Source organism: Acomys minous (assembly GCF_964271855.1).
Source record: "Acomys minous genome assembly, chromosome: 14".
Taxonomy (NCBI): domain Eukaryota; kingdom Metazoa; phylum Chordata; class Mammalia; order Rodentia; family Muridae; genus Acomys; species Acomys minous.
In genome coordinates, this window is record NC_140496.1 from 109,387,762 (window position 1) to 109,401,013 (window position 13,252).

A 13,252-nucleotide genomic window follows, 5' to 3' on the forward strand; every position below is an offset into this window, starting at 1 on the left:
TGCTTGGCTGTGGGTCTCCACACTTGCTCCTATCATTTTCTGTACGAAGTCTCTATGATGACAGTTATGCTCACCTCCAGTCTACTATTATAGCAGAGTATCATTAGGAATAATTTTATCTATCTATAAAAACACAGGAAATAAATGATCTCACACCAGCAAAACCAAAAGAAGGGAAGCATATGTACACACACACACACACACACACACACACACACACACACACACACACATACACTACTATGACTACTACCATATTAACACCAATAGTAACAATAACAATGAAATACTATGAATTAACAACCATTGGTCACTAATATCTTTCAATATCAATGGACACAATTCCCCAAGTAAAAAGACACAGGGTACCAAATATTTGCACATATAGGATCCATGCTGCTGATGCATACAAGAAACACACCCCAACATCAAAGATATACATTATGTCAGAATAAAAGTTTGGAAAAAGATTTCCCAAGCAAATCGATGGAAGAATCAAGCTATACTAATATCTAACTAAATAGACTTCAAATGAAATGTAATAAAATAAGATGAGAAAGGACCAGTCAAGTAAAATACCCACCAAGATAGTTTTAATAAATATGTTTATTTAAACTTCATGCAAACCCATTTTTAAGTACTAAGTATGTGAAAGTGCCTGAAAATTGTCTGTTTCTCAGATAAAATATTTCAGAAAATAGGAAATTTATTAACTTTATAGAATATAATTAAATCTATAACTACATTGTAGATTTCCTATAAGTTTCCATAAAATTAATTCAAAGATGACATTTTGAAAATAAATGTCATCAAATTGCATAATGCAAAGAAACATAACCTCATTTCCAGATATCCACCAATAGGCACGGATACCAGCATAAGACAATAGAATTTGTGACTACAGTTACAGTAACTAAATCATTAATTATTTTTAAATTCTCAGAAATACAAGTATGACCATATGTTGTCAGTGAATTCTGTGAAACATTAAGTGTGTTTCCAAATTTAGAAAAACAGAGGTGTGATGAAGACAGACTGATTCTATGAAACTTGGTCAAGTTTATGTAAAGTAAACTACATCACACGGTTAGAACTATATCACTATTTTATTCTGAATGTATAAGTAAAAGTCTTACATCACATGGAAAGTTACATAAGTCAGGTAGTTCATTACAGAAATGAAAAACTGTTTTTATATCACAAAAATTCACACAGTAAACCAAGTTAGCATTTCATACAAATATCATACACTCATCTCAGCAATCTTGAAAAATCATCGCGTAAATTGTAACAGAGTAAATTGAGTATATAAGGATATTTCTTCAGCTTATTGAAGGACATCGAGAAAAGCCAGCATCACTGAGAGCACAAAATGTGTAACACAATGATTTTCTACAATAGTGAAAAGCAAGAGGACCAGTTTCCACCACTGTGGGGAAGACTTCACTTCAGATGTTCTAGCCATGTCTGTTTGATGTGATTTAAGACTAAAGGAAATGACGGGAGTGAAGCAAAACCTCAGGTGATTATTTTTTGTAGATGGTCTTAGGGTCCTCCAAAGGAACAGAAGTAATAAGCACTCACACATGATACATGCACGTGTGTGTGATTTATTAGAGGGGCTTGCACACTTTGGTCTGAGTGGTTCAACAATGGTTGTCTGTCACTGGGAAAGCCAAAGATCTCCTCCGTCAGTGCACAAGACTGAATGCCTGAGCAGATCCAATCTGATGTTTTCTGATGTTTGTGCCTTCTGCCTGCCTTGAAATCCTGAAGAAGTGGGTTCTACTATGAGGGAAGAAGTGTCTCACCAACATTGAATAAACTTCCTGGTGAGAGGGTGAGATTGGGAACAAGCAGGATAAAAGCAAGAGCTTCCTTCATCTTTGTCCTTTAATGTCCTCTGCCACGAGAAGTTGTGGGTCAGATTTAGGGTGGGACTCAAATGATCCAATCGAGAAAATCCTTTATAAATGTATCCTGCTACTTGGGGCTTAGTGGAGAAGTCAGGAGAAGGAGAACAGGACCTGGAGATGACAAGAGTTTCGCAAGACCCAGAGAGCCAACTTACCAGGGCCTCGAGGGGCTTGCTGAGACTGAAGCACCAACCAAGGACCTTGCATTGACCCTAGGAAGAAGTAGCTGATGGTCAGCTCAGGCATCATGTGGGTCCCCTAGTAAGGGACCTGGGGCTCTCTCTGACATGGACTCTCTTGCCAGCTTTCAATTGCTTCCTTCTGGCAGGACTGCCTTGTCAAGCCACAGGGGAAGAGGACATACTCAGCGTTAATAGCACTTGATAAGCTGGGGTATATGGGAAGGGGGGGCAAAGAGAGGAAGGCAGGGCTGGGAGGAGTGCTGGGATGGACATAGACTAAGATGTAAAGTTAATAAATAAGTTAAAACAGCTGAAGATGTGCGCGCTTACGGGCAGCTCAATTGCTTTGAACTTCCGTGGACTTTTCTCCTGTTCTCCTTTCAGCTCACAGGAGGCAGCAGGAGGCAACTGCAGGTGTGGTGCTGGGAAATTCTCGGTGGACCCATTCGGGTTCTTAGCTGCATAGATCTGCCTTTGTAGACCCCATTAACTTCTGTGGCATCTCAAACAGTGATTTATGTTGTTATAAATAAATGAAAACCCCCAAATGTTAGACTTTACCAATGAAGACTCAGGAACCAGATCCAGTCGTGAAAGCCTATTAGCTCAAATAGGCAGAAAAAGCACCAGGCTGACCTTCCTACTCAGCTCATGTCCCAGAAGGAAAAACTCAAGAGCACTTCCTTCCTCCTACCCCACACTTCTTAGAGACTCCTTTATCATTGCCCATCCTTTATGTTTAATCCCTGTCAGTGGATTGCTTTCTACGCCTCTTCACCTAGGGTTAATTTTATTAAATCATTTTTACAGTAAGCTCTCAGATTAAAGGTGTGTGCTAGGGCTGAGCCCCACCACACATACTTGTTTATAGGAAACAGAAAGCTCTTGGGTTAAAGCTTGTGTAAGGGCTGAGCCACACCAAACAAAAAACAGGCTTTTACAGTCCACAGTCTCTGGGTTCACAGTGGGATCAAATATCCTACCATAGATTTCTCCAGTTTCTCACAACATAACTACACCATTCTGTGATTTCCTTACACCCATCACTGATACTTATGCTTCTGTTTGTGGTTTGCTGAGGTAAAAGTTTCCCAAATATTTCCTGACTGTTCCCTGAGGCATAAACAGAGACACTTCTCACACTTGTATTTCTACAAATGCCACCTTTAAGGCTTTTTGGTACCAACCTCTTAAAAATTCTTTCAATCTCTATTTTTCGTGCATTTCTACAGTCACTTCCACACTTTAGGTAATCTGTCACACCAACAGCCTGTTCCAAGATCCATGTTGGTAAATTTAAGGTGTTGTGTAGAGTATCAGAGACTATTCACCTTAAAAGAAAAAAATGTTGATGGTAAAATAGATTATATGTAAATAAACAAACTACAGTTTTCACTATACTACTATAGTAAGACTGATTTATTTGTTTTGATCATCATCTTCTTATCAAATAACTGAAACCTCTTCTCTGTAAAAATTAACCAACAAAGTAACATGGAGAGGGGAAAGTGTGTCCTTGAGCAATTGCAGAAGCATGAGACTGAAAAGGGCAATGTGACACTTTCACTCATAAATGCTCCCTCTCAGAATGAATTCATTTCTTTTTTGTCTCTCCTGACCCTCTGGTGTTGGCAAAGATTGTTGGAATGCCTGTCTCTACAGCTGCTGTTATGTAACATCTATCCAATCAATCTCTCTCCTCCAATACAGCTTCTCTTTCCCTATAACGTTTTCAACCTATTAACAACCTGTATCTGCAATGGTTGTTCCCCCTAACCTCATTCTGAAGAGACAGAGTTTAGACTCTTCGCCGTAGCTTCCAAGGTTCCCAAATCCATCCACAGCAGACAGGATTTTTATACAAAATACAAAAATTAAGTGAACAGTGATATAAGAACCAACAAATAAAATTTCAAAATGTGTAGGAAGACTCTCAGTGTAAATTATGGTCACCTTAGGTTTGGCAAAGTTCACCAGGATCAACACTCAATGTAGAAGTAACAAAAGACAAAAGAGGAGAAGAGTGCAATATAAAAATGAAAACCTTGTTTCATTAAAACAACAACAACAAAAAAAAACACGCACAAAAAAACTCAAAAAACAACAACAACAAAAAAAAAAAAAAAAAAAAAAAAATGAGAAAGTTTAACCCAGCTCATAAAATGAAAGAATGGCTTGAAGAACACACATATCTCAAAGCATTTTATCTACAATGTTGCAGGGTTTCTATTTGTAGGAAGAAAACCCCACAATCATGGCAACTCTTCTTAAGGAAAGCCTTTAATTGAGGCTGGCTTGCAGTTTAGTCCGTTATCAGCATGGCATCCTGCAGGCAGACATGGTGCTGGAGAAGCAGCCAAGAGCTCTACATCTGGAGCAGGAAGAGAGAGTGACACTTGGCCTTGCTGGAGATTCTGAGACCTCAAACTGCCTCCCGTGATGCACTTCCTCCAACAAGACCACACCTACTCCGTCCAACAGCATCACCTCCTAATAGTTTCCCTCCCTCTGTGCCTGTGGGAGCCATTTTCATTCAAACCACCACAGAACATGTAAAGAACCAATACGAATCAATAACAAAAGCTGATTTAAGTAAATATTTCTTTAAATAAAATGAACATGTGGAAAAATAACTCTATTTTAGGATTCTTGATACTGTTAGCCACCAGAATCTTGCAAATAAAAATCAGAATCAGGTTGCATTTCCCATGCTTTACTCTGTCTATGATCAGAGAAATAAGAATAAGCTTTGTGTGGACACACGGAAAGCCTTCTCATCACTCATGTCTAAGCATAGCTGAAGCAATGTGGGGTAGCCAAGAGTTCCTTAAAAATTAAATAATATTTTCCGAAAACCTGCTATATCCAGTAATGACAAATAAACCCATGGGAATTTAAAAAATAACATGCCCTTAAAGAACTTTAACAAAGCATCATCTTTGATAGTAAGAAATGTATGAGAATCCACCAATGAATGGATTTTAAAGACATGCTGGACGAACAGGAGCACGTTGTTATTTTAGTCAGTTGAAGAATTAACATGTGAGCTTCAGCAGATAGAAAATTTAAAAAAAATGAATGAAGGAAATATGTCATGAAAGTCACAGGCTCCACAGTCCACTTCCATTGACTATGCAGTCTCAGTTACGCCCTGATGGCCTAGACTGTGATGGGTTAGCAAAGGCACCAAAGGCGGGCAGAAAAGAGATCACAGACACTGAGTTTCTGTGTGCGCGGTTTAATTTTAAAGATGACTGAAAGATGATCATATAATTGTTTGGAATCAATATAAAATGATAGAAGTACATTCTTTAAATTATAGTAGTTACATTACTTGCATTCTATCTCAATAGTATTGTTATATCAAAAGCATCATATATAGTATATCAGATGTGCAGTAACTGCATTATACATGTATATAATGTATATGTTTAAATTAGGAACAACACTGTGTGATTTTGTGTGTGTAATGTTCAGCTATTACACTTTGCTAGGATTGTGAAAAGGCAGGGCTATTCTACTTTTATTGCTAGATGAGGAATTAAGTTTCATTTCACTGGTATTTTGTCTGTTTGTTTTTAACGTGCTGACATCCATTACAAAGTCTCTGAGCATCTTTGAAGTCTAAAGTGTACTTTAACCATCACCTAGAGGAACACTCCTGCATTGCTGGTGGGAATGCAAACTAGTACAACCACTTTGGAAAGCTATCTGGTGCTTTCTCAGAAAAATGGGAATAGGGCTTCCTCAAGACCCAGCTATTCCACTCCTTGGAATATACCCAGAGGATGTACTACTACACAACAGGGACATATGCTCAACCATGTTCATAGCTGCCTTATTCATAATAGCCAGAACTTGGAAACAACCTACGTGTCCCTCTATAGAAGAATGGATAAAGAAACTGTGGTACATTTACAGTATGGAATACTACTCAGCTATTAAAAACAAGGAATTTCCAAAATTTGTGGACAAATGGATTGAACTAGAAATTGTCATAATGAGTGAGTTCACACAGAAGCAAAAAGAGCTAAATGGTATATACTCACTTATATCGAGACACTAGTCCAAGGTGTACGTCCCCATGAAAAACTGTACCTACCAGAATAGTGGGTAAGAGGGGAGGACATCCTATTGAAACTTTAGGTGTGAGAAGCCTGGGAGAAAGAGGAAATGGAAGGACCCAGTGGGTCCTGGAAAACTACAGGCGAGTCTGGGCCCTGGGGCCCTCCGCAAACTGTGGCAACAGCCAAGGAAAAAATAGGCAGTAAAAACCTTGAACCCCTACCCGGACTAGCCGATGGACATTCTCCACTGTTGAGTGGAGAAGGAGATCTAACTTTCACACAAACTCTGGTGCCCCATATTTGAACATGTCCCTTGGACGGAGATGCCTGGTGGCACTCAGAGGAAAGATAATAGGTCACCAAGGAGAGACTTGATACCGTATGAGCATATTCAGGGGGAGGAGGTCCCCCTCAGACACAGACTTAGGGGAGGGGAGGGGAGTAAGGGGGAAGTGGGAGGAAGGGAGGAGTGGGAGGATACATGGGATGGGCTAACAACTGAGATGTAATATGTATAAATTAATAAAAATGTATTAAAAAAAAAGATGCACTAGTCTGAGAAACGTAGTCAAGAGCTCAGCTGACTAGAGTAGGAGGCCCAGGGTGCACAGGGTTGGGGAGCATGCTGCTTCCTGCCCGAGTCCCCGTGCTACAAGCATTTTACAGTAGACATGCGGCTTGTCGTTCATTCACTTAGACTAATTTCATCAAAACTTTCAGTTAATTAGTTCAAAAGCATGTTAACCACTATTAAAATATTTAAAGAATAGTTAGGAGTCCTCACAGTGCCACATTATGGGACGAAAACTGTAGACGCAGAACGTAGGTGGAAATCCTAATCTGGCAATTCAGACTGAACCTTTAGACCAAAAATATTTCAGAACTGGCAAGTCTAATCAAATGTTTCTCTGGCCAAGGATCTGTGTAATTAACTTGACACAATTTAATCTGTAATCGAATGTGCAGTGCAGGGAAGGTTCTTTGGCTTAGAAATGTCAACCATAAATTTTACTCTGATTTTAATTTATCTCCATTAAACAAAAGCTCACATTAAGGTTCGCCTGTAAAATAGTGAAACGTTTTTTTGGGGGGGGGTTGTTTGTTTCTTTGTTTATTTTTCAATATTCTGGCAGTTAATACTTCACTAGAATAAGAACTAAAGTACACAATCAATTTAAGTAGTTTAATCTAGTTCTCTTTAATTTGATGGGAAAATTGTTTTCTCCTTTATTGCAGGTACTATTTTTGTGTGTTTCCCCAAAGAAAAATCAATGTGAATTTTTTTTACTGAGCCTAATACTTTCCATTTAAGAAGAAAACTTAAGTCTTGGATAGTTGTGTTCCATTTTTCCTAATCATAGAACTACCATATCAGAGCAGTTCAGAACTTAATGTCCTAAAACTTCTAATGTTGTTTTCTTTATTAAAATTCAGAGATATGTACAAGAAAATGAAATTCAAGTCTAACTATGACATAATAAATGGATTGTATGTACCTACTACTGCATATTCTTTTGTAGAATAATGACATGAGTTAATAATTAATGGGAAAAGCTAGGAAACAGTGGTTCTGTTGGACTTGCCTACCCCATTTTTAGTGTCCTATGGTAGAAAACATCCTCAGATGCCTGGATCTCAAGAGTTTTTATTGTATGATGGAGCTGACACTGAACTGTGGTGGTGTGAAATTATGCAGAGTAGTCAAGTCTCCTTCTAAAGGCCAAGGGAATACTAATTTTCAATGTACAAAAATGGTAAAGCAATTATTTTAGGAATAATGGAACTTATTTCAATACTGTCTTTATATCTATGTATTCATTTAGCATTTTATTCAGGTCTTAATTTCATTTCCTCAAAAAATTATGTCACCTTTGGTGTAATAATCTTGTTCCTATCTGAAATATTGGTTTGAATGCACTAAAATAGATAAATTTTTCCATTGTTCCAATTATAAACATACATAATTAATTTTTTACATTACATAAAGCACTCATGGTGACTTTGATTATTATTTATTTTTTAAAGATTAATCTTAGGTTAGTATGTGTTTTTGTGAAGGTATTGTAAGTATGAGCTCAGTATCCACGGAGGCCAGGGTTGTGGCATCTGTGGGAGCTGGCATTATACTCAACTGTGAGCTCCCAAAGGATGGATGGGGTGAAGAAGACAGGAAGAGGAGGAGAGAACCTGTGAGGAGAGGTGAGCAGGGAAACCTCAGTGGGGATGTAAAAATAATAACAGAAAAAGTTGAAAATTTTCTTCAAAAATTTTTCAAAATGGTCTGTCTGCTCCAGCTGCACATTAAGCTTATAGCCAATGACTTTACTATCAGTATTGTCGTTTAGTAATTTCACTATTGTTTCTCCTCAGTCTTCACATAGTTGTGCATATGTAGTAATTTTTCATTTAGAACACTTTATGCCATATATTTTGAATATATGTCTCCTCTTCCAGCCTCTCCTAGATTCCTACCAACTCCTTATCCACCCTCTTGTCTGTCTCTGTCTTTGTCTGTCTGTCTGTCTGTCTGTCTATCTGTCTGTCTCTCTCTAGACAAGCAAACATAAAAAAGACAATGAAAACAATGTATGTGGTAACATCTCTTCAGTAAATAGTGCTGATGACCACACACAGAATCGAATTAGATCCACATCTCTTATTCTGCACAAAAGAATCAGTTCAAAATGTATCACTAACCTTAATTTAAAACTTGAAATATCACAACTGCTAGAGAGAAATATAGGGCATACAGTTCAAGTTAGAAGTCAATCAAAAGACTTTCCTAAGAGGAAAGACTCCAATCACCCAGGAAGTAGTTTTTCAGGAATCAACAACCTGGCTACATGAAATTGAAACTTTTGCATCAGAAATGAAGTTCTCAGGACAGCCGATACTGGCCAAAGTGTAGGAGGAAGCCTCTGTCATGTGTTATATTTGGTGGCTAGTACATTTTATTTATGTACATATAGAATCATTCCTTTAAGAAATCACTCCTCAAGCTGCTGGGTATCAAAATCCGCTTATACACCTAAAGGAGCTGAGAGGCCAAATGATGGTGTTTTTGTGTATATGCAAAAACTTATTGCATTAACCATGAAGTGATAAAGTAATAAAATGCCAATTTATTTCTAAACAATAGTAACAAAATTATTTCATGAATTATTTTCTTAAAATAAATGTCCTTTGAAATTTTAGTGTTTTGTTCAACGAAAATGGAACGAGAAAATATCTTTTCTACTTTTGTGCCCACTGTTATGTGCAGTTTTAATTTGTTTCTTAGCAGCAAATGCTTCTCTGTAGTGACAGTGTTTGTTCATGGTCCTGTTTTCAGACCCTGAGAGCTTCTTCATCCCCATCAACATTTACTGATAATTTAAATCACTGAGCCTATGGATGTACGATGTAATACCCTTTAACTTGCCTTTCCTAGCTTATCTGTGAATGTAAGCACTTTTCATACATTTATGAGGTATTAAAGCTTATGTTTGGCATAATTGCTCATCCAAATTTCCTTCAAAATAACTTAATGGTTCATAAAATTTCTTTATATAGTTTGTAAATGAATCTTTGTCCATAATAGATGTTACAAATATTCTTTTCAAACTTTGTAACTCTTTATGAAACATTTTGTTAATATTTTATAATAGTAAAAGTTCAATTTTGGAAAAAAATTTTAATTTTAGAAGAGCTAAACATTTTTACATTTTAAGATTTATTTTATTAATTATTTGAGAAATTCATGCAATGCATTTTGTTTGTATTCATCCTTCCTCATCAACACCACCAGATGCAACCACGTTCCCACCAATTTTGTTTAATATTTTTCACCTTAAAACCCGAGTACTCATCAGCATGTGAATAATCAAACCTTCCAGGCATCACAGCTCTTACAGAAAACTGACCCTCCCTCTTCTGGTGGCCAATCGCTCCTCAGATGAGGTGGGATGATGTGTGTTGACTACCCACCTTCAGGTGAGAGATGGTCTGTCACGATCTTGGGTGGCCCTAGTGCATGTTGTCACCATGACAGCAGGTTCACATGTACAACTTCCTTGTTGGGTCCAAGAATCACTGTTTTTTTATTCACCCAGCACCCTTAGCTCTTTGCACTATGAACGCGAACCTTGGGGGAAGAATGGGCTATAGACATCCCATATAATGTTGAGTGCTCTGTAGTCCCTTATTCTCCATGCATGTGTTAACTGGTTGTGTGCCTCTGTAATAATTGCCATCTACTGCATGAAGAAGCTTCTCTGAAGAGAGTTGAAAGATGAGCTCATCTGCTGATAACAAATAATTAGGGGTCAGTTTAATACTATGTCTATTTAGCAGAATAAAAATGATGGCGTCTCCTCTATGGTCTGTGATCTTTCTAACTACAGCTTCTGGGCCCAGATGTAATGTATGAGCGACCATGTAGAATAAGCCTTAAGTCCAATCAGAAAGTGTTTGGTTAGTCCCAAAGCAACCATTCCATGATTGCATCATCGGTCATGTCTTGCCAGGCCAGTCACATTGTCGCTCACAGGTGGAAAAATGATATTGCTCACTGTGGAGCATGAATCTCGCCTTCCAGCACTATGAACATTATATAGTGTTCCTGAAGCTTTGAGGTATGTGCCAGACTGCTTCTCTGCTTTCCACAGCTCAAGTATGCAGTGTCTTCAGCAGCAAGATCTGATGTCGAGTTCTGATGGAAAACCCATGCAACAGCAGCAGCCTGTGAGCTTGTGAGTCTATGGACCTCCAAGGCCAACAGCGCTCAGAGAAATAAGCCACTCCTGACACTGATCTTACTGTACAACGACGTGCGCTGCCATCCCGCCTCATACGCCCTCCTATTCAAAAATTCCCATTCTTCCTCTATATCACATCCCACTTCCTCTCCCATGTAGCTGCTCTAACATGGAACAGTACTAATTTTCTGAGCTCTTAAGAATTCTCCGAACAAACGTCTACATCTCAAGATTCAAAGCTAAAATCTGCAAGTGAGAAAACATTCAGTATTTGTCTTTATGGGTCTGGGTTACATCACTCAAGATGACAGGAAGTATCCAGCTTGATCCATGTACTTGATAATTTTTATAACTTCATTTTTTAAGAACTGAATAGCAGTTCATTGTGAAATGTATGCACTTGGATCAGATCACATGTGGACTGTCCAGGCCACCTGAGCCTTTGCCACAACCAGTGTCTGTTTCCTCTAGGACAAGCACAGGCCTCCTGTGCCACATCCAGCCTTAGCACCCAGCCAGACACACACACACACACACACAAACACACACACACACACACACACACACACACACACACACACACACACACACACACACGCTTGGACTAGGAGTCATGTCCTGTGTGCCAGCCCAGCCTCCTGTCTCCATGGAGTTTCCTTCCACCCAAGCCGTTTCCAACTTCCCGACATCACTCACCCTCACTAGCTCTCTTCCGTAGCGTCCTGCTCTGACCATAACAGCCTTAGAACTAATAAAAGATGTCCATATCTCATTATGGAAATGCAAAGAGTATGAAAGGATAATGCAGTATCTGATCCCAAAAACCTGTAGTCCTGTAGAAGGTGTGCTAATGAGAATTACTTTAGGTGAACTTTAAGACGCAGAAATTAAAAGAATGTTCATAAACTCCATTAAATAATTTAAGGAATTTAAAGAATATATAAAGAGAAAACTTAGTGAACTTAATGAGAGGAAACACCTGAGTGATGCCCAAGGAAACACAAGCTTAAGGCTACAGGAAATGACAACTGTACCTGAGGACCCGAGACTGGAATTGAATAAAGAAAGCCGTTGAAGATGACTCCAGAGAAGCTTTGCTTTCTCTTTCAGTTATGGTGGACAGTTTCGTGGGTATATTATTCTCAGCCGGCAGTCTGAGTGTTTTAGACCTGAAATGCATTGCTCCAGATTCCTCAGGGTTTCCAAGTTTCCACCGAGAAACCAGTCATGACTCTGATGGGGTTTCCTTTCTATGTACTTTTCTCTTGCATCTTCAGCACACTTACTTCATTCTGACTATCACAAGCTGTAGGGATTTTATTATCTGCCATTGTCTATGGGTGCTCTATGTGCTGTTTGTATCTGTGTAGGGGTGTGTGTGTGTGTGTGTGTGTGTGTGTGTGTGTGTGTGTGTGTGTGTGTGTGTGTGTGTGTGTGTTCCCTTAGCTTGGGGAAATCTTGATGATCTGGCCTGTGCCCCTGAGTTGGGACCCTTCGTCCCCATCTATGCCTATCATTTAAGCGTTCGGAGTTTCCATCCTGCCTAACATTCCTTCCTTGTGTTTTCTCATACACACTGTTTGTTTTTTCTATAGGCTTTACTTGTCTTTGAGTTCTGGTGGTCCATCTTCTGGCTGATTCACTCTACTTTCTTTGAGTTTTCTAATTAGGTTATTGCACGAAGCTAGGATGAGGTGTGAGGAAGAACATGTGATGATTGTCTTTCCAGGAATGGTTCCCCATTCAATGTAATCTCCCTCCCTTCCACCCAGTCTCTCTCCCACAAACACCTCTCTCTCCCAGGTCCACTCCTTTCTCCTTTCCCCTTCCTCTCAGAAAGGAGCAGGCCTCCTAGAGACATTAAAAACAAACAAAAACAAAAACAAAAAACATGGCATGACAAGCTACACTAAGACTAGGCACAGACCATCAGAGGAAAGTAAGTTTTCTGTGAGAGTGTCTCCCAGAACGTCAGAGAACCCACCCCTGTGAAGTCTCATCAACATAGCTGCCTAAACAAAACACAAACAAGGAGAATACTGAGAGATATACTAATATGTCTAAGGCCTAAACTCTGAACAAAGAACTACAGGCAAGTAGGAAAAACTGGGAACAGGTGAAACTGTCTTTTTCAGGGAAGGGCCCCTCAATCAGTTATGCAACACTAAATGATCAGCTCAGAAGTCATACGCATAGTATGAGCAGAACCTGTGGGCCCAGATCCGCCCACCATAATGTTCTTCTTGTAGGTTTCTAGGACCCTCTGGACCCTTCTAATTCCCCATTCTCCCATACTTCTCTCACCTAGAGTCCCAATAGGATGTCCTCACATCTATCCCATATTTCAAACA

The 13,252-nt window shown here is 39.0% G+C and overlaps 1 long non-coding RNA gene across 3 annotated transcripts in view; it reads left to right on the plus strand.

The window, feature by feature from the left end:
- Positions 1-1,087: 1,087 nt before the first annotated feature.
- Positions 1,088-13,252, plus strand: part of LOC311583451 — a 30,188-nt gene continuing 18,023 nt past the window's right edge. For 2 of the 3 annotated variants that reach the window (XR_014774521.1, XR_014774522.1), the window contains exon 1: positions 8,234-8,364. This is a non-coding gene — a long non-coding RNA (uncharacterized lncRNA). Of the gene's footprint in view, positions 1,523-8,233; positions 8,365-13,252 lie in introns of those variants that run through there. The other variant, XR_014774520.1, reaches the window with a different exon arrangement.